The sequence below is a fragment of the Acipenser ruthenus genome, chromosome 23 (assembly GCF_902713425.1).
Source record: "Acipenser ruthenus chromosome 23, fAciRut3.2 maternal haplotype, whole genome shotgun sequence".
NCBI classification, from domain to species: domain Eukaryota; kingdom Metazoa; phylum Chordata; class Actinopteri; order Acipenseriformes; family Acipenseridae; genus Acipenser; species Acipenser ruthenus.
Genome location: NC_081211.1, coordinates 10792422 through 10814162, shown reverse-complemented (window position 1 = coordinate 10814162; position 21741 = coordinate 10792422). Strand labels below are relative to the sequence as shown.

The window sequence follows — 21741 nt, the reverse complement described above, 5'->3', positions numbered from 1 at the left end:
TGAGCCCGGATAGCTCAGTCGGTAGAGCATCAGACTTTTAATCTGAGGGTCCAGGGTTCAAGGTCCTGTTTGGGCGAGGCTATTTTTTTTAACCTTCCCCACTTTGTTGGAGAAAATGCAAAAAAAAAACCTTCCCTGGAAGTGAATCAAACCAGTCCACAGCGGTCAGAGCACCGAATGCTAACCACTAGACAACCAGGAATGTTGAGCTGTTTGATTTTTTCTTTCTTTATCTTTTTCTCTTTCTTTCTTTCTTTCTTTCTTTCTTTTTTACCCTTTCCCAATTTTGGAAAAAATGCACAAAAAAAAACCCTTCCCTGGAACCGAATCAAACCAGGTCACAGAGGTTAGAGCACCGAATGCTAACCACTAGACGACCCGGAATGTTGAGCTATTTGATTTTTTCTTTCTTTATCTTTTTCTTTTTCTTTCTTTCTTTCTTTCTTTCTTTCTTTCTTTCTTTCTTTCTTTCTTTCTTTCTTTCTTTCTTTTCTTTTTTTTCTTTCTTTATTCTTTCTGTATATCTTTTTTTCTGCCCAAGTAAGCGTTTTTATTTAATGAGCCCGGATAGCTCAGTCGGTAGAGCATCAGACTTTTAATCTGAGGGTCCAGGGTTCAAGTCCCTGTTTGGGCGAGGCTATTTTTTTTAACCTTCCCCACTTTGTTGGAGAAAATGCAAAAAAAAAACCTTCCCTGGAAGTGAATCAAACCAGTCCACAGCGGTCAGAGCACCGAATGCTAACCACTAGACAACCAGGAATGTTGAGCTGTTTGATTTTTTCTTTCTTTATCTTTTTCTTTTTCTTTTTCTTTCTTTTTCTTTCTTTCTTTCTTTCTTTTCTTTTTTTTCTTTTTTTATTCTTTCTGTATATCTTTTTTTCTGCCCAAGTAAGCGTTTTTATTTAATGAGCCCGGATAGCTCAGTCGGTAGAGCATCAGACTTTTAATCTGAGGGTCCAGGGTTCAAGTCCCTGTTTGGGCGAGGCTATTTTTTTTAACCTTCCCCACTTTGTTGGAGAAAATGCAAAAAAAAAACCTTCCCTGGAAGTGAATCAAACCAGTCCACAGCGGTCAGAGCAGCGAATGCTAACCACTAGACGACCCGGAATGTTGAGCTGTTTGATTTTTTCTTTCTTTATCTTTTTCTTTTTCTTTCTTTCTTTCTTTCTTTCTTTCTTTCTTTCTTTTTTACCCTTTCCCAATTTTGGAAAAAATGCAAAAATAAAACCCTTCCCTGGAAGTGAATCAAACCAGGCCACAGAGGTTAGAGCACCGAATGCTAACCACTAGACGACCCGGAATGTTGAGCTATTTGATTTTTTCTTTCTTTATCTTTTTCTTTTTCTTTCTTTCTTTCTTTCTTTCTTTCTTTCTTTCTTTCTTTCTTTCTTTTCTTTTTTTTCTTTTTTTATTCTTTCTGTATATCTTTTTTTCTGCCCAAGTAAGCGTTTTTTATTTAATGAGCCCGGATAGCTCAGTCGGTAGAGCATCAGACTTTTAATCTGAGGGTCCAGGGTTCAAGTCCCTGTTTGGGCGAGGCTATTTTTTTTAACCTTCCCCACTTTGTTGGAGAAAATGCAAAAAAAAAACCTTCCCTGGAAGTGAATCAAACCAGTCCACAGCGGTCAGAGCACCGAATGCTAACCACTAGACAACCAGGAATGTTGAGCTGTTTGATTTTTTCTTTCTTTATCTTTTTCTCTTTCTTTCTTTCTTTCTTTCTTTCTTTCTTTCTTTCTTTCTTTCTTTTTTACCCTTTCCCAATTTTGGAAAAAATGCAACAAAAAAAAACCCTTCCCTGGAACTGAATCAAACCAGGCCACAGAGGTTAGAGCACCGAATGCTAACCACTAGACGACCCGGAATGTTGAGCTATTTGATTTTTTCTTTCTTTATCTTTTTCTTTTTCTTTCTTTCTTTCTTTCTTTCTTTCTTTCTTTCTTTCTTTCTTTCTTTCTTTCTTTCTTTTCTTTTTTTTCTTTCTTTATTCTTTCTGTATATCTTTTTTTCTGCCCAAGTAAGAGTTTTTATCTAATGAGCCCGGATAGCTCAGTCGGTAGAGCATCAGACTTTTAATCTGAGGGTCCAGGGTTCAAGTCCCTGTTTGGGCGAGGCTATTTTTTTAACCTTCCCCACTTTGTTGGAGAAAATGCAAAAAAAAACCTTCCCTGGAAGTGAATCAAACCAGTCCACAGCGGTCAGAGCACCGAATGCTAACCACTAGACAACCAGGAATGTTGAGCTGTTTGATTTTTTCTTTCTTTATCTTTTTCTTTCTTTCTATCTTTCTTTCTTTATTTTTTACCCTTTCCCAATTTTGGAAAAAATGCAAAAATAAAACCCTTCCCTGGAAGTGAATCAAACCAGGCCACAGAGGTTAGAGCACCGAATGCTAACCACTAGACGACCCGGAATGTTGAGCTATTTGATTTTTTCTTTCTTTATCTTTTTCTTTTTCTTTCTTTCTTTCTTTCTTTCTTTCTTTCTTTTCTTTTTTTTCTTTTTTTATTCTTTCTGTATATCTTTTTTTCTGCCCAAGTAAGCATTTTTATTTAATGAGCCCGGATAGCTCAGTCGGTAGAGCATCAGACTTTTAATCTGAGGGTCCAGGGATCAAGTCCCTGTTTGGGCGAGGCTATTTTTTTTAACCTTCCCCACTTTGTTGGAGAAAATGCAAAAAAAAAACCTTCCCTGGAAGTGAATCAAACCAGTCCACAGCGGTCAGAGCACCGAATGCTAACCACTAGACAACCAGGAATGTTGAGCTGTTTGATTTTTTCTTTCTTTATCTTTTTCTTTTTCTTTCTTTCTTTCTTTCTTTCTTTCTTTCTTTCTTTCTTTCTTTTTTACCCTTACCCAATTTTGGAAAAAATGCAAAAATAAAACCCTTCCCTGGAAGTGAATCAAACCAGGCCACAGAGGTTAGAGCACCGAATGCTAACCACTAGACGACCCGGAATGTTGAGCTATTTGATTTTTTGTTTCTTTATCTTTTTCTTTTTCTTTCTTTCTTTCTTTCTTTCTTTCTTTTCTTTTTTTTCTTTTTTTATTCTTTCTGTATATCTTTTTTTCTGCCCAAGTAAGCGTTTTTTATTTAATGAGCCCGGATAGCTCAGTCGGTAGAGCATCAGACTTTTAATCTGAGGGTCCAGGGTTCAAGTCCCTGTTTGGGCGAGGCTATTTTTTTTAACCTTCCCCACTTTGTTGGAGAAAATGCAAAAAAAAAACCTTCCCTGGAAGTGAATCAAACCAGTCCACAGCGGTCAGAGCACCGAATGCTAACCACTAGACAACCAGGAATGTTGAGCTGTTTGATTTTTTCTTTCTTTATCTTTTTCTTTTTCTTTCTTTCTTTCTTTCTTTCTTTCTTTCTTTCTTTCTTTTCTTTTTTTTCTTTCTTTATTCTTTCTGTATATCTTTTTTTCTGCCCAAGTAAGCGTTTTTATTTAATGAGCCCGGATAGCTCAGTCGGTAGAGCATCAGACTTTTAATCTGAGGGTCCAGGGTTCAAGGTCCTGTTTGGGCGAGGCTATTTTTTTTAACCTTCCCCACTTTGTTGGAGAAAATGCAAAAAAAAAACCTTCCCTGGAAGTGAATCAAACCAGTCCACAGCGGTCAGAGCACCGAATGCTAACCACTAGACAACCAGGAATGTTGAGCTGTTTGATTTTTTCTTTCTTTATCTTTTTCTTTTTCTTTCTTTCTTTCTTTCTTTCTTTCTTTCTTTCTTTCTTTCTTTTTTACCCTTACCCAATTTTGGAAAAAATGCAAAAATAAAACCCTTCCCTGGAAGTGAATCAAACCAGGCCACAGAGGTTAGAGCACCGAATGCTAACCACTAGACGACCCGGAATGTTGAGCTATTTGATTTTTTGTTTCTTTATCTTTTTCTTTTTCTTTCTTTCTTTCTTTCTTTCTTTCTTTTCTTTTTTTTCTTTTTTTATTCTTTCTGTATATCTTTTTTTCTGCCCAAGTAAGCGTTTTTTATTTAATGAGCCCGGATAGCTCAGTCGGTAGAGCATCAGACTTTTAATCTGAGGGTCCAGGGTTCAAGTCCCTGTTTGGGCGAGGCTATTTTTTTTAACCTTCCCCACTTTGTTGGAGAAAATGCAAAAAAAAAAACTTCCCTGGAAGTGAATCAAACCAGTCCACAGCGGTCAGAGCACCGAATGCTAACCACTAGACAACCAGGAATGTTGAGCTGTTTGATTTTTTCTTTCTTTATCTTTTTCTTTTTCTTTCTTTCTTTCTTTCTTTCTTTCTTTCTTTCTTTCTTTTCTTTTTTTTCTTTCTTTATTCTTTCTGTATATCTTTTTTTCTGCCCAAGTAAGCGTTTTTATTTAATGAGCCCGGATAGCTCAGTCGGTAGAGCATCAGACTTTTAATCTGAGGGTCCAGGGTTCAAGGTCCTGTTTGGGCGAGGCTATTTTTTTTAACCTTCCCCACTTTGTTGGAGAAAATGCAAAAAAAAAACCTTCCCTGGAAGTGAATCAAACCAGTCCACAGCGGTCAGAGCACCGAATGCTAACCACTAGACAACCAGGAATGTTGAGCTGTTTGATTTTTTCTTTCTTTATCTTTTTCTCTTTCTTTCTTTCTTTCTTTCTTTCTTTTTTACCCTTTCCCAATTTTGGAAAAAATGCAAAAAAAAAAACCCTTCCCTGGAACTGAATCAAACCAGGCCACAGAGGTTAGAGCACCGAATGCTAACCACTAGACGACCCGGAATGTTGAGCTATTTGATTTTTTCTTTCTTTATCTTTTTCTTTTTCTTTCTTTCTTTCTTTCTTTCTTTCTTTCTTTCTTTCTTTCTTTCTTTCTTTCTTTTCTTTTTTTTCTTTCTTTATTCTTTCTGTATATCTTTTTTTCTGCCCAAGTAAGCGTTTTTATTTAATGAGCCCGGATAGCTCAGTCGGTAGAGCATCAGACTTTTAATCTGAGGGTCCAGGGTTCAAGTCCCTGTTTGGGCGAGGCTATTTTTTTTAACCTTCCCCACTTTGTTGGAGAAAATGCAAAAAAAAAACCTTCCCTGGAAGTGAATCAAACCAGTCCACAGCGGTCAGAGCACCGAATGCTAACCACTAGACAACCAGGAATGTTGAGCTGTTTGATTTTTTCTTTCTTTATCTTTTTCTCTTTCTTTCTTTCTTTCTTTCTTTCTTTCTTTCTTTCTTTTTTACCCTTTCCCAATTTTGGAAAAAATGCAAAAAAAAAAACCCTTCCCTGGAACTGAATCAAACCAGGCCACAGAGGTTAGAGCACCGAATGCTAACCACTAGACGACCCGGAATGTTGAGCTATTTGATTTTTTCTTTCTTTATCTTTTTCTTTTTCTTTCTTTCTTTCTTTCTTTCTTTCTTTCTTTCTTTCTTTCTTTCTTTCTTTCTTTCTTTCTTTCTTTCTTTCTTTTCTTTTTTTTCTTTCTTTATTCTTTCTGTATATCTTTTTTTCTGCCCAAGTAAGAGTTTTTATCTAATGAGCCCGGATAGCTCAGTCGGTAGAGCATCAGACTTTTAATCTGAGGGTCCAGGGTTCAAGTCCCTGTTTGGGCGAGGCTATTTTTTTTAACCTTCCCCACTTTGTTGGAGAAAATGCAAAAAAAAACCTTCCCTGGAAGTGAATCAAACCAGTCCACAGCGGTCAGAGCACCGAATGCTAACCACTAGACAACCAGGAATGTTGAGCTGTTTGATTTTTTCTTTCTTTATCTTTTTCTTTCTTTCTATCTTTCTTTCTTTATTTTTTACCCTTTCCCAATTTTGGAAAAAATGCAAAAATAAAACCCTTCCCTGGAAGTGAATCAAACCAGGCCACAGAGGTTAGAGCACCGAATGCTAACCACTAGACGACCCGGAATGTTGAGCTATTTGATTTTTTGTTTCTTTATCTTTTTCTTTTTCTTTCTTTCTTTCTTTCTTTCTTTCTTTCTTTCTTTCTTTTCTTTTTTTTCTTTTTTTATTCTTTCTGTATATCTTTTTTTCTACCCAAGTAAGCATTTTTATTTAATGAGCCCGGATAGCTCAGTCGGTAGAGCATCAGACTTTTAATCTGAGAGTCCAGGGATCAAGTCCCTGTTTGGGCGAGGCTATTTTTTTTAACCTTCCCCACTTTGTTGGAGAAAATGCAAAAAAAAAACCTTCCCTGGAAGTGAATCAAACCAGTCCACAGCGGTCAGAGCACCGAATGCTAACCACTAGACAACCAGGAATGTTGAGCTGTTTGATTTTTTCTTTCTTTATCTTTTTCTTTTTCTTTCTTTCTTTCTTTCTTTCTTTCTTTCTTTCTTTCTTTCTTTCTTTCTTTCTTTCTTTCTTTCTTTCTTTTTTACCCTTACCCAATTTTGGAAAAAATGCAAAAATAAAACCCTTCCCTGGAAGTGAATCAAACCAGGCCACAGAGGTTAGAGCACCGAATGCTAACCACTAGACGACCCGGAATGTTGAGCTATTTGATTTTTTCTTTCTTTATCTTTTTCTTTTTCTTTCTTTCTTTCTTTCTTTCTTTCTTTCTTTCTTTCTTTCTTTTCTTTTTTTTCTTTCTTTATTCTTTCTGTATATCTTTTTTTCTGCCCAAGTAAGCGTTTTTATTTAATGAGCCCGGATAGCTCAGTCTGTAGAGCATCAGACTTTTAATCTGAGGGTCCAGGGTTCAAGTCCCTGTTTGGGCGAGGCTATTTTTTTTAACCTTCCCCACTTTGTTGGAGAAAATGCAAAAAAAAAACCTTCCCTGGAAGTGAATCAAACCAGTCCACAGCGGTCAGAGCACCGAATGCTAACCACTAGACAACCAGGAATGTTGAGCTGTTTGATTTTTTCTTTCTTTATCTTTTTCTCTTTCTTTCTTTCTTTCTTTCTTTCTTTCTTTCTTTTTTACCCTTTCCCAATTTTGGAAAAAATGCAAAAAAAAAAACCCTTCCCTGGAACTGAATCAAACCAGGCCACAGAGGTTAGAGCACCGAATGCTAACCACTAGACGACCCGGAATGTTGAGCTATTTGATTTTTTCTTTCTTTATCTTTTTCTTTTTCTTTCTTTCTTTCTTTCTTTCTTTCTTTCTTTCTTTCTTTCTTTCTTTCTTTCTTTTCTTTTTTTTCTTTCTTTATTCTTTCTGTATATCTTTTTTTCTGCCCAAGTAAGCGTTTTTATTTAATGAGCCTGGATAGCTCAGTCGGTAGAGCATCAGACTTTTAATCTGAGGGTCCAGGGTTCAAGGTCCTGTTTGGGCGAGGCTATTTTTTTTAACCTTCCCCACTTTGTTGGAGAAAATGCAAAAAAAAAACCTTCCCTGGAAGTGAATCAAACCAGTCCACAGCGGTCAGAGCACCGAATGCTAACCACTAGACAACCAGGAATGTTGAGCTGTTTGATTTTTTCTTTCTTTATCTTTTTCTCTTTCTTTCTTTCTTTCTTTCTTTCTTTCTTTCTTTTTTACCCTTTCCCAATTTTGGAAAAAATGCAAAAAAAAAAACCCTTCCCTGGAACTGAATCAAACCAGGCCACAGAGGTTAGAGCACCGAATGCTAACCACTAGACGACCCGGAATGTTGAGCTATTTGATTTTTTCTTTCTTTATCTTTTTCTTTTTCTTTCTTTCTTTCTTTCTTTCTTTCTTTCTTTCTTTCTTTCTTTCTTTCTTTCTTTCTTTTCTTTTTTTTCTTTCTTTATTCTTTCTGTATATCTTTTTTTCTGCCCAAGTAAGCGTTTTTATTTAATGAGCCCGGATAGCTCAGTCGGTAGAGCATCAGACTTTGAATCTGAGGGTCCAGGGTTCAAGTCCCTGTTTGGGCGAGGCTATTTTTTTTAACCTTCCCCACTTTGTTGGAGAAAATGCAAAAAAAAAACCTTCCCTGGAAGTGAATCAAACCAGTCCACAGCGGTCAGAGCACCGAATGCTAACCACTAGACAACCAGGAATGTTGAGCTGTTTGATTTTTTCTTTCTTTATCTTTTTCTCTTTCTTTTTTTCTTTCTTTCTTTCTTTCTTTCTTTCTTTCTTTCTTTTTTACCCTTTCCCAATTTTGGAAAAAATGCCAAAAAAAAAACCCTTCCCTGGAACTGAATCAAACCAGGCCACAGAGGTTAGAGCACCGAATGCTAACCACTAGACGACCCGGAATGTTGAGCTATTTGATTTTTTCTTTCTTTAACTTTTTCTTTTTCTTTCTTTCTTTCTTTCTTTCTTTCTTTCTTTCTTTCTTTCTTTCTTTCTTTCTTTCTTTCTTTCTTTCTTTCTTTCTTTCTTTTCTTTTTTTTCTTTCTTTATTCTTTCTGTATATCTTTTTTTCTGCCCAAGTAAGCGTTTTTATTTAATGAGCCCGGATAGCTCAGTCGGTAGAGCATCAGACTTTTAATCTGAGGGTCCAGGGTTCAAGGTCCTGTTTGGGCGAGGCTATTTTTTTTAACCTTCCCCACTTTGTTGGAGAAAATGCAAAAAAAAAAACTTCCCTGGAAGTGAATCAAACCAGTCCACAGCGGTCAGAGCACCGAATGCTAACCACTAGACAACCAGGAATGTTGAGCTGTTTGATTTTTTCTTTCTTTATCTTTTTCTCTTTCTTTCTTTCTTTCTTTCTTTCTTTCTTTCTTTTTTACCCTTTCCCAATTTTGGAAAAAATGCAAAAAAAAAACCCTTCCCTGGAACTGAATCAAACCAGGCCACAGAGGTTAGAGCACCGAATGCTAACCACTAGACGACCCGGAATGTTGAGCTATTTGATTTTTTCTTTCTTTATCTTTTTCTTTTTCTTTCTTTCTTTCTTTCTTTCTTTCTTTCTTTCTTTCTTTCTTTCTTTCTTTCTTTCTTTCTTTCTTTTCTTTTTTTTCTTTCTTTATTCTTTCTGTATATCTTTTTTTCTGCCCAAGTAAGCGTTTTTATTTAATGAGCCCGGATTGCTCAGTCGGTAGAGCATCAGACTTTTAATCTGAGGGTCCAGCGTTCAAGTCCCTGTTTGGGCGAGGCTATTTTTTTTAACCTTCCCCACTTTGTTGGAGAAAATGCAAAAAAAAAACCTTCCCTGGAAGTGAATCAAACCAGTCCACAGCGGTCAGAGCACCGAATGCTAACCACTAGACAACCAGGAATGTTGAGCTGTTTGATTTTTTCTTTCTTTATCTTTTTCTCTTTCTTTCTTTCTTTCTTTCTTTCTTTCTTTCTTTCTTTCTTTCTTTCTTTCTTTTTTACCCTTTCCCAATTTTGGAAAAAATGCAAAAAAAAAAACCCTTCCCTGGAACTGAATCAAACCAGGCCACAGAGGTTAGAGCACCGAATGCTAACCACTAGACGACCCGGAATGTTGAGCTATTTGATTTTTTCTTTCTTTATCTTTTTCTTTTTCTTTCTTTCTTTCTTTCTTTCTTTCTTTCTTTCTTTCTTTCTTTCTTTCTTTCTTTTCTTTTTTTTCTTTTTTTATTCTTTCTGTATATCTTTTTTTCTGCCCAAGTAAGCGTTTTTATTTAATGAGCCCGGATTGCTCAGTCGGTAGAGCATCAGACTTTTAATCTGAGGGTCCAGCGTTCAAGTCCCTGTTTGGGCGAGGCTATTTTTTTTAACCTTCCCCACTTTGTTGGAGAAAATGCAAAAAAAAAACCTTCCCTGGAAGTGAATCAAACCAGTCCACAGCGGTCAGAGCACCGAATGCTAACCACTAGACAACCAGGAATGTTGAGCTGTTTGATTTTTTCTTTCTTTATCTTTTTCTCTTTCTTTCTTTCTTTCTTTCTTTCTTTCTTTCTTTCTTTCTTTCTTTTTTACCCTTTCCCAATTTTGGAAAAAATGCAAAAAAAAAAACCCTTCCCTGGAACTGAATCAAACCAGGCCACAGAGGTTAGAGCACCGAATGCTAACCACTAGACGACCCGGAATGTTGAGCTATTTGATTTTTTCTTTCTTTATCTTTTTCTTTTTCTTTCTTTCTTTCTTTCTTTCTTTCTTTCTTTCTTTCTTTCTTTCTTTCTTTTCTTTTTTTTCTTTTTTTATTCTTTCTGTATATCTTTTTTTCTGCCCAAGTAAGCGTTTTTATTTAATGAGCCCGGATTGCTCAGTCGGTAGAGCATCAGACTTTTAATCTGAGGGTCCAGCGTTCAAGTCCCTGTTTGGGCGAGGCTATTTTTTTTAACCTTCCCCACTTTGTTGGAGAAAATGCAAAAAAAAAACCTTCCCTGGAAGTGAATCAAACCAGTCCACAGCGGTCAGAGCACCGAATGCTAACCACTAGACAACCAGGAATGTTGAGCTGTTTGATTTTTTCTTTCTTTATCTTTTTCTCTTTCTTTCTTTCTTTCTTTCTTTCTTTCTTTCTTTCTTTCTTTCTTTCTTTTTTACCCTTTCCCAATTTTGGAAAAAATGCAAAAAAAAAAACCCTTCCCTGGAACTGAATCAAACCAGGCCACAGAGGTTAGAGCACCGAATGCTAACCACTAGACGACCCGGAATGTTGAGCTATTTGATTTTTTCTTTCTTTATCTTTTTCTTTTTCTTTCTTTCTTTCTTTCTTTCTTTCTTTCTTTCTTTTTTTCTTTTCTTTTTTTTCTTTCTTTATTCTTTCTGTATATCTTTTTTTCTGCCCAAGTAAGCGTTTTTATTTAATGAGCCCGGATAGCTCAGTCGGTAGAGCATCAGACTTTTAATCTGAGGGTCCAGGGTTCAAGTCCCTGTTTGGGCGAGGCTATTTTTTTTAACCTTCCCCACTTTGTTGGAGAAAATGCAAAAAAAAAACCTTCCCTGGAAGTGAATCAAACCAGTCCACAGCGGTCAGAGCACCGAATGCTAACCACTAGACAACCAGGAATGTTGAGCTGTTTGATTTTTTCTTTCTTTATCTTTTTCTCTTTCTTTCTTTCTTTCTTTCTTTCTTTCTTTCTTTCTTTCTTTCTTTCTTTCTTTCTTTTTTACCCTTTCCCAATTTTGGAAAAAATGCAAAAAAAAAAACCCTTCCCTGGAACTGAATCAAACCAGGCCACAGAGGTTAGAGCACCGAATGCTAACCACTAGACGACCCGGAATGTTGAGCTATTTGATTTTTTCTTTCTTTATCTTTTTCTTTTTCTTTCTTTCTTTCTTTCTTTCTTTCTTTCTTTCTTTCTTTCTTTCTTTCTTTCTTTCTTTTCTTTTTTTTCTTTCTTTATTCTTTCTGTATATCTTTTTTTCTGCCCAAGTAAGCGTTTTTATTTAATGAGCCGGGATAGCTCAGTCGGTAGAGCATCAGACTTTTAATCTGAGGGTCCAGGGTTCAAGTCCCTGTTTGGGCGAGGCTATTTTTTTTAACCTTCCCCACTTTGTTGGAGAAAATGCAAAAAAAAAACCTTCCCTGGAAGTGAATCAAACCAGTCCACAGCGGTCAGAGCACCGAATGCTAACCACTAGACAACCAGGAATGTTGAGCTGTTTGATTTTTTCTTTCTTTATCCTTTTTCTTTTTCTTTCTTTCTTTCTTTCTTTCTTTCTTTCTTTCTTTCTTTCTTTCTTTCTTTCTTTCTTTCTTTCTTTTTTACCCTTTCCCAATTTTGGACAAAATGCAAAAATAAAACCCTTCCCTGGAACTGAATCAAACCAGGCCACAGAGGTTAGAGCACCGAATGCTAACCACTAGACGACCCGGAATGTTGAGCTATTTGATTTTTTGTTTCTTTATCTTTTTCTTTCTTTCTTTCTTTCTTTCTTTCTTTTCTTTTTTTTCTTTTTTTATTCTTTCTGTATATCTTTTTTTCTGCCCAAGTAAGCGTTTTTTATTTAATGAGCCCGGATAGCTCAGTCGGTAGAGCATCAGACTTTTAATCTGAGGGTCCAGGGTTCAAGTCCCTGTTTGGGCGAGGCTATTTTTTTTAACCTTCCCCACTTTGTTGGAGAAAATGCAAAAAAAAACCTTCCCTGGAAGTGAATCAAACCAGTCCACAGCGGTCAGAGCACCGAATGCTAACCACTAGACAACCAGGAATGTTGAGCTGTTTGATTTTTTCTTTCTTTATCTTTTTCTTTTTCTTTTTCTTTCTTTCTTTCTTTCTTTCTTTCTTTCTTTCTTTCTTTCTTTTCTTTTTTTTCTTTCTTTATTCTTTCTGTATATCTTTTTTTCTGCCCAAGTAAGCGTTTTTATTTAATGAGCCCGGATAGCTCAGTCGGTAGAGCATCAGACTTTTAATCTGAGGGTCCAGGGTTCAAGGTCCTGTTTGGGCGAGGCTATTTTTTTTAACCTTCCCCACTTTGTTGGAGAAAATGCAAAAAAAAAACCTTCCCTGGAAGTGAATCAAACCAGTCCACAGCGGTCAGAGCACCGAATGCTAACCACTAGACAACCAGGAATGTTGAGCTGTTTGATTTTTTCTTTCTTTATCTTTTTCTCTTTCTTTCTTTCTTTCTTTCTTTCTTTCTTTCTTTCTTTTTTACCCTTTCCCAATTTTGGAAAAAATGCAAAAAAAAAAACCCTTCCCTGGAACTGAATCAAACCAGGCCACAGAGGTTAGAGCACCGAATGCTAACCACTAGACGACCCGGAATGTTGAGCTATTTGATTTTTTCTTTCTTTATCTTTTTCTTTTTCTTTCTTTCTTTCTTTCTTTCTTTCTTTCTTTCTTTCTTTCTTTCTTTCTTTCTTTCTTTTCTTTTTTTTCTTTCTTTATTCTTTCTGTATATCTTTTTTTCTGCCCAAGTAAGAGTTTTTATCTAATGAGCCCGGATAGCTCAGTCGGTAGAGCATCAGACTTTTAATCTGAGGGTCCAGGGTTCAAGTCCCTGTTTGGGCGAGGCTATTTTTTTTAACCTTCCCCACTTTGTTGGAGAAAATGCAAAAAAAAACCTTCCCTGGAAGTGAATCAAACCAGTCCACAGCGGTCAGAGCACCGAATGCTAACCACTAGACAACCAGGAATGTTGAGCTGTTTGATTTTTTCTTTCTTTATCTTTTTCTTTCTTTCTATCTTTCTTTCTTTATTTTTTACCCTTTCCCAATTTTGGAAAAAATGCAAAAATAAAACCCTTCCCTGGAAGTGAATCAAACCAGGCCACAGAGGTTAGAGCACCGAATGCTAACCACTAGACGACCCGGAATGTTGAGCTATTTGATTTTTTCTTTCTTTATCTTTTTCTTTTTCTTTCTTTCTTTCTTTCTTTCTTTCTTTCTTTCTTTCTTTCTTTTCTTTTTTTTCTTTTTTTATTCTTTCTGTATATCTTTTTTTCTGCCCAAGTAAGCATTTTTATTTAATGAGCCCGGATAGCTCAGTCGGTAGAGCATCAGACTTTTAATCTGAGGGTCCAGGGATCAAGTCCCTGTTTGGGCGAGGCTATTTTTTTTAACCTTCCCCACTTTGTTGGAGAAAATGCAAAAAAAAAACCTTCCCTGGAAGTGAATCAAACCAGTCCACAGCGGTCAGAGCACCGAATGCTAACCACTAGACAACCAGGAATGTTGAGCTGTTTGATTTTTTCTTTCTTTATCTTTTTCTTTTTCTTTCTTTCTTTCTTTCTTTCTTTCTTTCTTTCTTTCTTTCTTTTTTACCCTTACCCAATTTTGGAAAAAATGCAAAAATAAAACCCTTCCCTGGAAGTGAATCAAACCAGGCCACAGAGGTTAGAGCACCGAATGCTAACCACTAGACGACCCGGAATGTTGAGCTATTTGATTTTTTGTTTCTTTAACTTTTTCTTTTTCTTTCTTTCTTTCTTTCTTTCTTTCTTTCTTTCTTTTCTTTTTTTTCTTTTTTTATTCTTTCTGTATATCTTTTTTTCTGCCCAAGTAAGCGTTTTTTATTTAATGAGCCCGGATAGCTCAGTCGGTAGAGCATCAGACTTTTAATCTGAGGGTCCAGGGTTCAAGTCCCTGTTTGGGCGAGGCTATTTTTTTTAACCTTCCCCACTTTGTTGGAGAAAATGCAAAAAAAAAACCTTCCCTGGAAGTGAATCAAACCAGTCCACAGCGGTCAGAGCACCGAATGCTAACCACTAGACAACCAGGAATGTTGAGCTGTTTGATTTTTTCTTTCTTTATCTTTTTCTCTTTCTTTCTTTCTTTCTTTCTTTCTTTCTTTCTTTCTTTCTTTCTTTCTTTCTTTCTTTTTTATCCTTTCCCAATTTTGGAAAAAATGCAACAAAAAAAAACCCTTCCCTGGAACTGAATCAAACCAGGCCACAGAGGTTAGAGCACCGAATGCTAACCACTAGACGACCCGGAATGTTGAGCTATTTGATTTTTTCTTTCTTTATCTTTTTCTTTTTCTTTCTTTCTTTCTTTCTTTCTTTCTTTCTTTCTTTCTTTCTTTCTTTCTTTCTTTCTTTCTTTCTTTCTTTCTTTCTTTCTTTCTTTTCTTTTTTTTCTTTCTTTATTCTTTCTGTATATCTTTTTTTCTGCCCAAGTAAGCGTTTTTATTTAATGAGCCGGGATAGCTCAGTCGGTAGAGCATCAGACTTTTAATCTGAGGGTCCAGGGTTCAAGTCCCTGTTTGGGCGAGGCTATTTTTTTTAACCTTCCCCACTTTGTTGGAGAAAATGCAAAAAAAAAACCTTCCCTGGAAGTGAATCAAACCAGTCCACAGCGGTCAGAGCACCGAATGCTAACCACTAGACAACCAGGAATGTTGAGCTGTTTGATTTTTTCTTTCTTTATCTTTTTCTCTTTCTTTCTTTCTTTCTTTCTTTCTTTCTTTCTTTCTTTCTTTTTTACCCTTTCCCAATTTTGGAAAAAATGCAAAAAAAAAAACCCTTCCCTGGAACTGAATCAAACCAGGCCACAGAGGTTAGAGCACCGAATGCTAACCACTAGACGACCCGGAATGTTGAGCTATTTGATTTTTTCTTTCTTTATCTTTTTCTTTTTCTTTCTTTCTTTCTTTCTTTCTTTCTTTCTTTCTTTCTTTCTTTCTTTCTTTCTTTCTTTCTTTCTTTCTTTTCTTTTTTTTCTTTCTTTATTCTTTCTGTATATCTTTTTTTCTGCCCAAGTAAGCGTTTTTATTTAATGAGCCCGGATAGCTCAGTCGGTAGAGCATCAGACTTTTAATCTGAGGGTCCAGGGATCAAGTCCCTGTTTGGGCGAGGCTATTTTTTTTAACCTTCCCCACTTTGTTGGAGAAAATGCAAAAAAAAAACCTTCCCTGGAAGTGAATCAAACCAGTCCACAGCGGTCAGAGCACCGAATGCTAACCACTAGACAACCAGGAATGTTGAGCTGTTTGATTTTTTCTTTCTTTATCTTTTTCTTTTTCTTTCTTTCTTTCTTTCTTTCTTTCTTTCTTTCTTTTCTTTTTTTTCTTTTTTTATTTTTTCTGTATATCTTTTTTTCTGCCCAAGTAAGCGTTTTTATTTAATGAGCCCGGATAGCTCAGTCGGTAGAGCATCAGACTTTTAATCTGAGGGTCCAGGGTTCAAGTCCCTGTTTGGGCGAGACTATTTTTTTTAACCTTCCCCACTTTGTTGGAGAAAATGCAAAAAAAAAACCTTCCCTGGAAGTGAATCAAACCAGTCCACAGCGGTCAGAGCAGCGAATGCTAACCACTAGACGACCCGGAATGTTGAGATGTTTGATTTTTTCTTTCTTTATCTTTTTCTTTTTCTTTCTTTCTTTCTTTCTTTCTTTCTTTCTTTCTTTCTTTTTTACCCTTTCCCAATTTTGGAAAAAATGCAAAAAAAAAAACCCTTCTCTGGAACTGAATCAAACCAGGCCACAGAGGTTAGAGCACCGAATGCTAACCACTAGACGACCCGGAATGTTGAGCTATTTGATTTTTTCTTTCTTTATCTTTTTCTTTTTGTTTCTTTCTTTCTTTCTTTCTTTCTTTCTTTCTTTCTTTCTTTCTTTCTTTCTTTCTTTTCTTTTTTTTCTTTCTTTATTCTTTCTGTATATCTTTTTTTCTGCCCAAGTAAGCGTTTTTATTTAATGAGCCCGGATAGCTCAGTCGGTAGAGCATCAGACTTTTAATCTGAGGGTCCAGGGTTCAAGTCCCTGTTTGGGCGAGGCTATTTTTTTTAACCTTCCCCACTTTGTTGGAGAAAATGCAAAAAAAAAACCTTCCCTGGAAGTGAATCAAACCAGTCCACAGCGGTCAGAGCACCGAATGCTAACCACTAGACAACCAGGAATGTTGAGCTGTTTGATTTTTTCTTTCTTTATCTTTTTCTTTTTCTTTCTTTCTTTCTTTCTTTCTTTCTTTCTTTCTTTCTTTTTTACCCTTTCCCAATTTTGGACAAAATGCAAAAATAAAACCCTTCCCTGGAACTGAATCAAACCAGGCCACAGAGGTTAGTGCACCGAATGCTAACCACTAGACGACCCGGAATGTTGAGCTATTTGATTTTTTGTTTCTTTATCTTTTTCTTTTTCTTTCTTTCTTTCTTTCTTTCTTTCTTTTCTTTTTTTTCTTTTTTTATTCTTTCTGTATATCTTTTTTTCTGCCCAAGTAAGCGTTTTTATTTAATGAGCCCGGATTGCTCAGTCGGTAGCGCATCAGACTTTTAATCTGAGGGTCCAGCGTTCAAGTCCCTGTTTGGGCGAGGCTATTTTTTTTAACCTTCCCCACTTTGTTGGAGAAAATGCAAAAAAAAAACCTTCCCTGGAAGTGAATCAAACCAGTCCACAGCGGTCAGAGCACCGAATGCTAACCACTAGACAACCAGGAATGTTGAGCTGTTTGATTTTTTCTTTCTTTATCTTTTTCTCTTTCTTTCTTTCTTTCTTTCTTTCTTTCTTTCTTTCTTTCTTTCTTTTTTACCCTTTCCCAATTTTGGAAAAAATGCAAAAAAAAAAACCCTTCCCTGGAACTGAATCAAACCAGGCCACAGAGGTTAGAGCACCGAATGCTAACCACTAGACGACCCGGAATGTTGAGCTATTTGATTTTTTCTTTCTTTATCTTTTTCTTTTTCTTTCTTTCTTTCTTTCTTTCTTTCTTTCTTTCTTTCTTTCTTTCTTTCTTTCTTTCTTTCTTTCTTTCTTTCTTTCTTTCTTTTTTACCCTTTCCCAATTTTGGAAAAAATGCAAAAAAAAAAACCCTTCCCTGGAACTGAATCAAACCAGGCCACAGAGGTTAGAGCACCGAATGCTAACCACTAGACGACCCAGAATGTTGAGCTATTTGATTTTTTCTTTCTTTATCTTTTTCTTTTTCTTTTTCTTTCTTTCTTTCTTTCTTTCTTTCTTTCTTTCTTTCTTTTCTTTTTTTTCTTTCTTTATTCTTTCTGTATATCTTTTTTTCTGCCCAAGTAAGCATTTTTATTTAATGAGCCGGGATAGCTCAGTCGGTAGAGCATCAGACTTTTAATCTGAGGGTCCAGGGTTCAAGTCCCTGTTTGGGCGAGGCTATTTTTTTTAACCTTCCCCACTTTGTTGGAGAAAATGCAAAAAAAAAACCTTCCCTGGAAGTGAATCAAACCAGTCCACAGCGGTCAGAGCACCGAATGCTAACCACTAGACAACCAGGAATGTTGAGCTGTTTGATTTTTTCTTTCTTTATCTTTTTCTCTTTCTTTCTTTCTTTCTTTCTTTCTTTCTTTCTTTCTTTTTTACCCTTTCCCAATTTTGGAAAAAATGCAAAAAAAAAAACCCTTCCCTGGAACTGAATCAAACCAGGCCACAGAGGTTAGAGCACCGAATGCTAACCACTAGACGACCCGGAATGTTGAGCTATTTGATTTTTTCTTTCTTTATCTTTTTCTTTTTCTTTCTTTCTTTCTTTCTTTCTTTCTTTCTTTCTTTCTTTCTTTCTTTCTTTCTTTCTTTCTTTTCTTTTTTTTCTTTTTTTATTCTTTCTGTATATCTTTTTTTCTGCCCAAGTAAGCATTTTTATTTAATGAGCCCGGATTGCTCAGTCGGTAGAGCATCAGACTTTTAATCTGAGGGTCCAGCGTTCAAGTCCCTGTTTGGGCGAGGCTATTTTTTTTAACCTTCCCCACTTTGTTGGAGAAAATGCAAAAAAAAAACCTTCCCTGGAAGTGAATCAAACCAGTCCACAGCGGTCAGAGCACCGAATGCTAACCACTAGACAACCAGGAATGTTGAGCTGTTTGATTTTTTCTTTCTTTATCTTTTTCTCTTTCTTTCTTTCTTTCTTTCTTTCTTTCTTTCTTTCTTTCTTTCTTTCTTTCTTTTTTACCCTTTCCCAATTTTGGAAAAAATGCAAAAAAAAAAACCCTTCCCTGGAACTGAATCAAACCAGGCCACAGAGGTTAGAGCACCGAATGCTAACCACTAGACGACCCGGAATGTTGAGCTATTTGATTTTTTCTTTCTTTATCTTTTTCTTTTTCTTTCTTTCTTTCTTTCTTTCTTTCTTTCTTTCTTTCTTTCTTTCTTTCTTTCTTTCTTTCTTTCTTTCTTTCTTTCTTTCTTTTCTTTTTTTTCTTTTTTTATTCTTTCTGTATATCTTTTTTTCTGCCCAAGTAAGCATTTTTATTTAATGAGCCCGGATAGCTCAGTCGGTAGAGCATCAGACTTTTAATCTGAGGGTCCAGGGTTCAAGTCCCTGTTTGGGCGAGGCTATCTTTTTTAACCTTCCCCACTTTGTTGGAGAAAATGCAAAAAAAAAACCTTCACTGGAAGTGAATCAAACCAGTCCACAGCGGTCAGAGCACCGAATGCTAACCACTAGACAACCAGGAATGTTGAGCTGTTTGATTTTTTCTTTCTTTATCTTTTTCTTTTTCTTTCTTTCTTTCTTTCTTTCTTTCTTTCTTTTCTTTTTTTTCTTTTTTTATTCTTTCTGTATATCTTTTTTTCTGCCCAAGTAAGCGTTTTTATTTAATGAGCCCGGATAGCTCAGTCGGTAGAGCATCAGACTTTTAATCTGAGGGTCCAGGGTTCAAGTCCCTGTTTGGGCGAGACTATTTTTTTTAACCTTCCCCACTTTGTTGGAGAAAATGCAAAAAAAAAACCTTCCCTGGAAGTGAATCAAACCAGTCCACAGCGGTCAGAGCAGCGAATGCTAACCACTAGACGACCCGGAATGTTGAGCTGTTTGATTTTTTCTTTCTTTATCTTTTTCTTTTTCTTTCTTTCTTTCTTTCTTTCTTTCTTTCTTTCTTTCTTTCTTTCTTTCTTTCTTTTTTACCCTTTCCCAATTTTGGAAAAAATGCAAAAATAAAACCCTTCCCTGGAAGTGAATCAAACCAGGCCACAGAGGTTAGAGCACCGAATGCTAACCACTAGACGACCCGGAATGTTGAGCTATTTGATTTTTTCTTTCTTTATCTTTTTCTTTTTCTTTCTTTCTTTCTTTCTTTCTTTCTTTCTTTCTTTCTTTCTTTCTTTCTTTTCTTTTTTTTCTTTTTTTATTCTTTCTGTATATCTTTTTTTCTGCCCAAGTAAGAGTTTTTATCTAATGAGCCCGGATAGCTCAGTCGGTAGAGCATCAGACTTTTAATCTGAGGGTCCAGGGTTCAAGTCCCTGTTTGGACGAGGCTATTTTTTTTAACCTTCCCCACTTTGTTGGAGAAAATGCAAAAAAAAAACCTTCCCTGGAAGTGAATCAAACCAGTCCACAGCGGTCAGAGCACCGACTGCTAACCACTAGACAACCAGGAATGTTGAGCTGTTTGATTTTTTCTTTCTTTATCTTTTTCTCTTTCTTTCTTTCTTTCTTTCTTTCTTTCTTTCTTTCTTTCTTTCTTTCTTTCTTTTTTACCCTTTCCCAATTTTGGAAAAAATGCAAAAAAAAAACCCTTCCCTGGAACTGAATCAAACCAGGCCACAGAGGTTAGAGCACCGAATGCTAACCACTAGACGACCCGGAATGTTGAGCTATTTGATTTTTTCTTTCTTTATCTTTTTCTTTTTCTTTCTTTCTTTCTTTCTTTCTTTCTTTCTTTCTTTCTTTCTTTCTTTCTTTCTTTCTTTCTTTTTTACCCTTTCCCAATTTTGGAAAAAATGCAAAAAAAAAAACCCTTCCCTGGAACTGAATCAAACCAGGCCACAGAGGTTAGAGCACCGAATGCTAACCACTAGACGACCCGGAATGTTGAGCTATTTGATTTTTTCTTTCTTTATCTTTTTCTTTTTCTTTCTTTCTTTCTTTCTTTCTTTCTTTCTTTCTTTCTTTCTTTCTTTCTTTCTTTCTTTCTTTTCTTTTTTTTCTTTCTTTATTCTTTCTGTATATCTTTTTTTCTGCCCAAGTAAGCATTTTTATTTAATGAGCCGGGATAGCTCAGTCGGTAGAGCATCAGACTTTTAATCTGAGGGTCCAGGGTTCAAGTCCCTGTTTGGGTGAGGCTATTTTTTTTAACCTTCCCCACTTTGTTGGAGAAAATGCAAAAAAAAAACCTTCCCTGGAAGTGAATCAAACCAGTCCACAGCGGTCAGAGCACCGAATGCTATCCACTAGACAACCAGGAATGTTGAGCTGTTTGATTTTTTCTTTCTTTATCTTTTTCTTTTTCTTTTTCTTTCTTTCTTTCTTTCTTTCTTTCATTCTTTCTTTCTTTCTTTCTTTCTTTCTTTCTTTTTTACCCTTTCCCAATTTTGGAAAAAATGCAAAAAAAAAAACCCTTCCCTGGAACTGAATCAAACCAGGCCACAGAGGTTAGAGCACCGAATGCTAACCACTAGACGACCCAGAATGTTGAGCTATTTGATTTTTTCTTTCTTTATCTTTTTCTTTTTCTTTCTTTCTTTCTTTCTTTCTTTCTTTCTTTCTTTCTTTCTTTCTTTCTTTCTTTCTTTCTTTCTTTTCTTTTTTTTCTTTCTTTCTTCTTTCTGTATATCTTTTTTTCTGCCCAAGTAAGCATTTTTATTTAATGAGCCGGGATAGCTCAGTCGGTAGAGCATCAGACTTTTAATCTGAGGGTCCAGGGTTCAAGTCCCTGTTTGGGCGAGGCTATTTTTTTTAACCTTCCCCACTTTGTTGGAGAAAATGCAAAAAAAAAACCTTCCCTGGAAGTGAATCAAACCAGTCCACAGCGGTCAGAGCACCGAATGCTAACCACTAGACAACCAGGAATGTTGAGCTGTTTGATTTTTTCTTTCTTTAACTTTTTCTCTTTCTTTCTTTCTTTCTTTCTTTCTTTCTTTCTTTCTTTCTTTCTTTTTTACCCTTTCCCAATTTTGGAAAAAATGCAAAAAAAAAACCCTTCCCTGGAACTGAATCAAACCAGGCCACAGAGGTTAGAGCACCGAATGCTAACCACTAGACGACCCGGAATGTTGAGCTATTTGATTTTTTCTTTCTTTATCTTTTTCTTTTTCTTTCTTTCTTTCTTTCTTTCTTTCTTTCTTTCTTTCTTTCTTTCTTTCTTTCTTTCTTTCTTTCTTTCTTTCTTCTTTCTTTCTTTCTTTCTTTCTTTCTTTCTTTTTTACCCTTTCCCAATTTTGGAAAAAATGCAAAAAAAAAAACCCTTCCCTGGAACTGAATCAAACCAGGCCACAGAGGTTAGAGCACCGAATGCTAACCACTAGACGACCCAGAATGTTGAGCTATTTGATTTTTTCTTTCTTTATCTTTTTCTTTTTCTTTCTTTCTTTCTTTCTTTCTTTCTTTCTTTCTTTCTTTCTTTCTTTCTTTCTTTCTTTCTTTTCTTTTTTTTCTTTCTTTATTCTTTCTGTATATCTTTTTTTCTGCCCAAGTAAGCATTTTTATTTAATGAGCCGGGATAGCTCAGTCGGTAGAGCATCAGACTTTTAATCTGAGGGTCCAGGGTTCAAGTCCCTGTTTGGGCGAGGCTATTTTTTTTAACCTTCCCCACTTTGTTGGAGAAAATGCAAAAAAAAAACCTTCCCTGGAAGTGAATCAAACCAGTCCACAGCGGTCAGAGCACCGAATGCTAACCACTAGACAA

At 36.1% G+C, this 21741-nt stretch overlaps 26 non-coding genes across 26 annotated transcripts; all 26 read left to right on the top strand.

The window, feature by feature from the left end:
• Positions 1-561: 561 nt before the first annotated feature.
• Positions 562-634, top strand: trnak-uuu (transfer RNA lysine (anticodon UUU)). Its single transcript has one exon. It is a non-coding gene; the product is annotated as a tRNA-Lys (tRNA).
• Positions 635-909: 275 nt separating this feature from the next.
• Positions 910-982, top strand: trnak-uuu (transfer RNA lysine (anticodon UUU)). The gene has a single exon. It is a non-coding gene; the product is annotated as a tRNA-Lys (tRNA).
• Positions 983-1463: 481 nt separating this feature from the next.
• Positions 1464-1536, top strand: trnak-uuu (transfer RNA lysine (anticodon UUU)). The gene has a single exon. It is a non-coding gene; the product is annotated as a tRNA-Lys (tRNA).
• A 502-nt stretch (positions 1537-2038) lies between these two features.
• trnak-uuu (transfer RNA lysine (anticodon UUU)) lies at positions 2039-2111 on the top strand. Its single transcript has one exon. It is a non-coding gene; the product is annotated as a tRNA-Lys (tRNA).
• Positions 2112-2559: 448 nt separating this feature from the next.
• trnak-uuu (transfer RNA lysine (anticodon UUU)) lies at positions 2560-2632 on the top strand. The gene has a single exon. It is a non-coding gene; the product is annotated as a tRNA-Lys (tRNA).
• A 469-nt stretch (positions 2633-3101) lies between these two features.
• Positions 3102-3174, top strand: trnak-uuu (transfer RNA lysine (anticodon UUU)). The gene has a single exon. It is a non-coding gene; the product is annotated as a tRNA-Lys (tRNA).
• An 821-nt stretch (positions 3175-3995) lies between these two features.
• On the top strand, positions 3996-4068 carry trnak-uuu (transfer RNA lysine (anticodon UUU)). The gene has a single exon. It is a non-coding gene; the product is annotated as a tRNA-Lys (tRNA).
• Positions 4069-4897: 829 nt separating this feature from the next.
• On the top strand, positions 4898-4970 carry trnak-uuu (transfer RNA lysine (anticodon UUU)). The gene has a single exon. It is a non-coding gene; the product is annotated as a tRNA-Lys (tRNA).
• Positions 4971-5479: 509 nt separating this feature from the next.
• Positions 5480-5552, top strand: trnak-uuu (transfer RNA lysine (anticodon UUU)). The gene has a single exon. It is a non-coding gene; the product is annotated as a tRNA-Lys (tRNA).
• A 2162-nt stretch (positions 5553-7714) lies between these two features.
• trnaq-uug (transfer RNA glutamine (anticodon UUG)) lies at positions 7715-7787 on the top strand. The gene has a single exon. It is a non-coding gene; the product is annotated as a tRNA-Gln (tRNA).
• A 2800-nt stretch (positions 7788-10587) lies between these two features.
• On the top strand, positions 10588-10660 carry trnak-uuu (transfer RNA lysine (anticodon UUU)). Its single transcript has one exon. It is a non-coding gene; the product is annotated as a tRNA-Lys (tRNA).
• Positions 10661-11173: 513 nt separating this feature from the next.
• Positions 11174-11246, top strand: trnak-uuu (transfer RNA lysine (anticodon UUU)). Its single transcript has one exon. It is a non-coding gene; the product is annotated as a tRNA-Lys (tRNA).
• A 488-nt stretch (positions 11247-11734) lies between these two features.
• Positions 11735-11807, top strand: trnak-uuu (transfer RNA lysine (anticodon UUU)). Its single transcript has one exon. It is a non-coding gene; the product is annotated as a tRNA-Lys (tRNA).
• Positions 11808-12661: 854 nt separating this feature from the next.
• trnak-uuu (transfer RNA lysine (anticodon UUU)) lies at positions 12662-12734 on the top strand. Its single transcript has one exon. It is a non-coding gene; the product is annotated as a tRNA-Lys (tRNA).
• Positions 12735-13195: 461 nt separating this feature from the next.
• On the top strand, positions 13196-13268 carry trnak-uuu (transfer RNA lysine (anticodon UUU)). The gene has a single exon. It is a non-coding gene; the product is annotated as a tRNA-Lys (tRNA).
• Positions 13269-13745: 477 nt separating this feature from the next.
• trnak-uuu (transfer RNA lysine (anticodon UUU)) lies at positions 13746-13818 on the top strand. Its single transcript has one exon. It is a non-coding gene; the product is annotated as a tRNA-Lys (tRNA).
• A 542-nt stretch (positions 13819-14360) lies between these two features.
• trnak-uuu (transfer RNA lysine (anticodon UUU)) lies at positions 14361-14433 on the top strand. The gene has a single exon. It is a non-coding gene; the product is annotated as a tRNA-Lys (tRNA).
• A 509-nt stretch (positions 14434-14942) lies between these two features.
• Positions 14943-15015, top strand: trnak-uuu (transfer RNA lysine (anticodon UUU)). The gene has a single exon. It is a non-coding gene; the product is annotated as a tRNA-Lys (tRNA).
• A 275-nt stretch (positions 15016-15290) lies between these two features.
• On the top strand, positions 15291-15363 carry trnak-uuu (transfer RNA lysine (anticodon UUU)). Its single transcript has one exon. It is a non-coding gene; the product is annotated as a tRNA-Lys (tRNA).
• A 497-nt stretch (positions 15364-15860) lies between these two features.
• On the top strand, positions 15861-15933 carry trnak-uuu (transfer RNA lysine (anticodon UUU)). Its single transcript has one exon. It is a non-coding gene; the product is annotated as a tRNA-Lys (tRNA).
• Positions 15934-17199: 1266 nt separating this feature from the next.
• On the top strand, positions 17200-17272 carry trnak-uuu (transfer RNA lysine (anticodon UUU)). Its single transcript has one exon. It is a non-coding gene; the product is annotated as a tRNA-Lys (tRNA).
• A 1103-nt stretch (positions 17273-18375) lies between these two features.
• On the top strand, positions 18376-18448 carry trnak-uuu (transfer RNA lysine (anticodon UUU)). The gene has a single exon. It is a non-coding gene; the product is annotated as a tRNA-Lys (tRNA).
• Positions 18449-18719: 271 nt separating this feature from the next.
• On the top strand, positions 18720-18792 carry trnak-uuu (transfer RNA lysine (anticodon UUU)). The gene has a single exon. It is a non-coding gene; the product is annotated as a tRNA-Lys (tRNA).
• A 504-nt stretch (positions 18793-19296) lies between these two features.
• On the top strand, positions 19297-19369 carry trnak-uuu (transfer RNA lysine (anticodon UUU)). Its single transcript has one exon. It is a non-coding gene; the product is annotated as a tRNA-Lys (tRNA).
• A 1338-nt stretch (positions 19370-20707) lies between these two features.
• On the top strand, positions 20708-20780 carry trnak-uuu (transfer RNA lysine (anticodon UUU)). Its single transcript has one exon. It is a non-coding gene; the product is annotated as a tRNA-Lys (tRNA).
• Positions 20781-21549: 769 nt separating this feature from the next.
• On the top strand, positions 21550-21622 carry trnak-uuu (transfer RNA lysine (anticodon UUU)). The gene has a single exon. It is a non-coding gene; the product is annotated as a tRNA-Lys (tRNA).
• Positions 21623-21741: the final 119 nt, after the last annotated feature.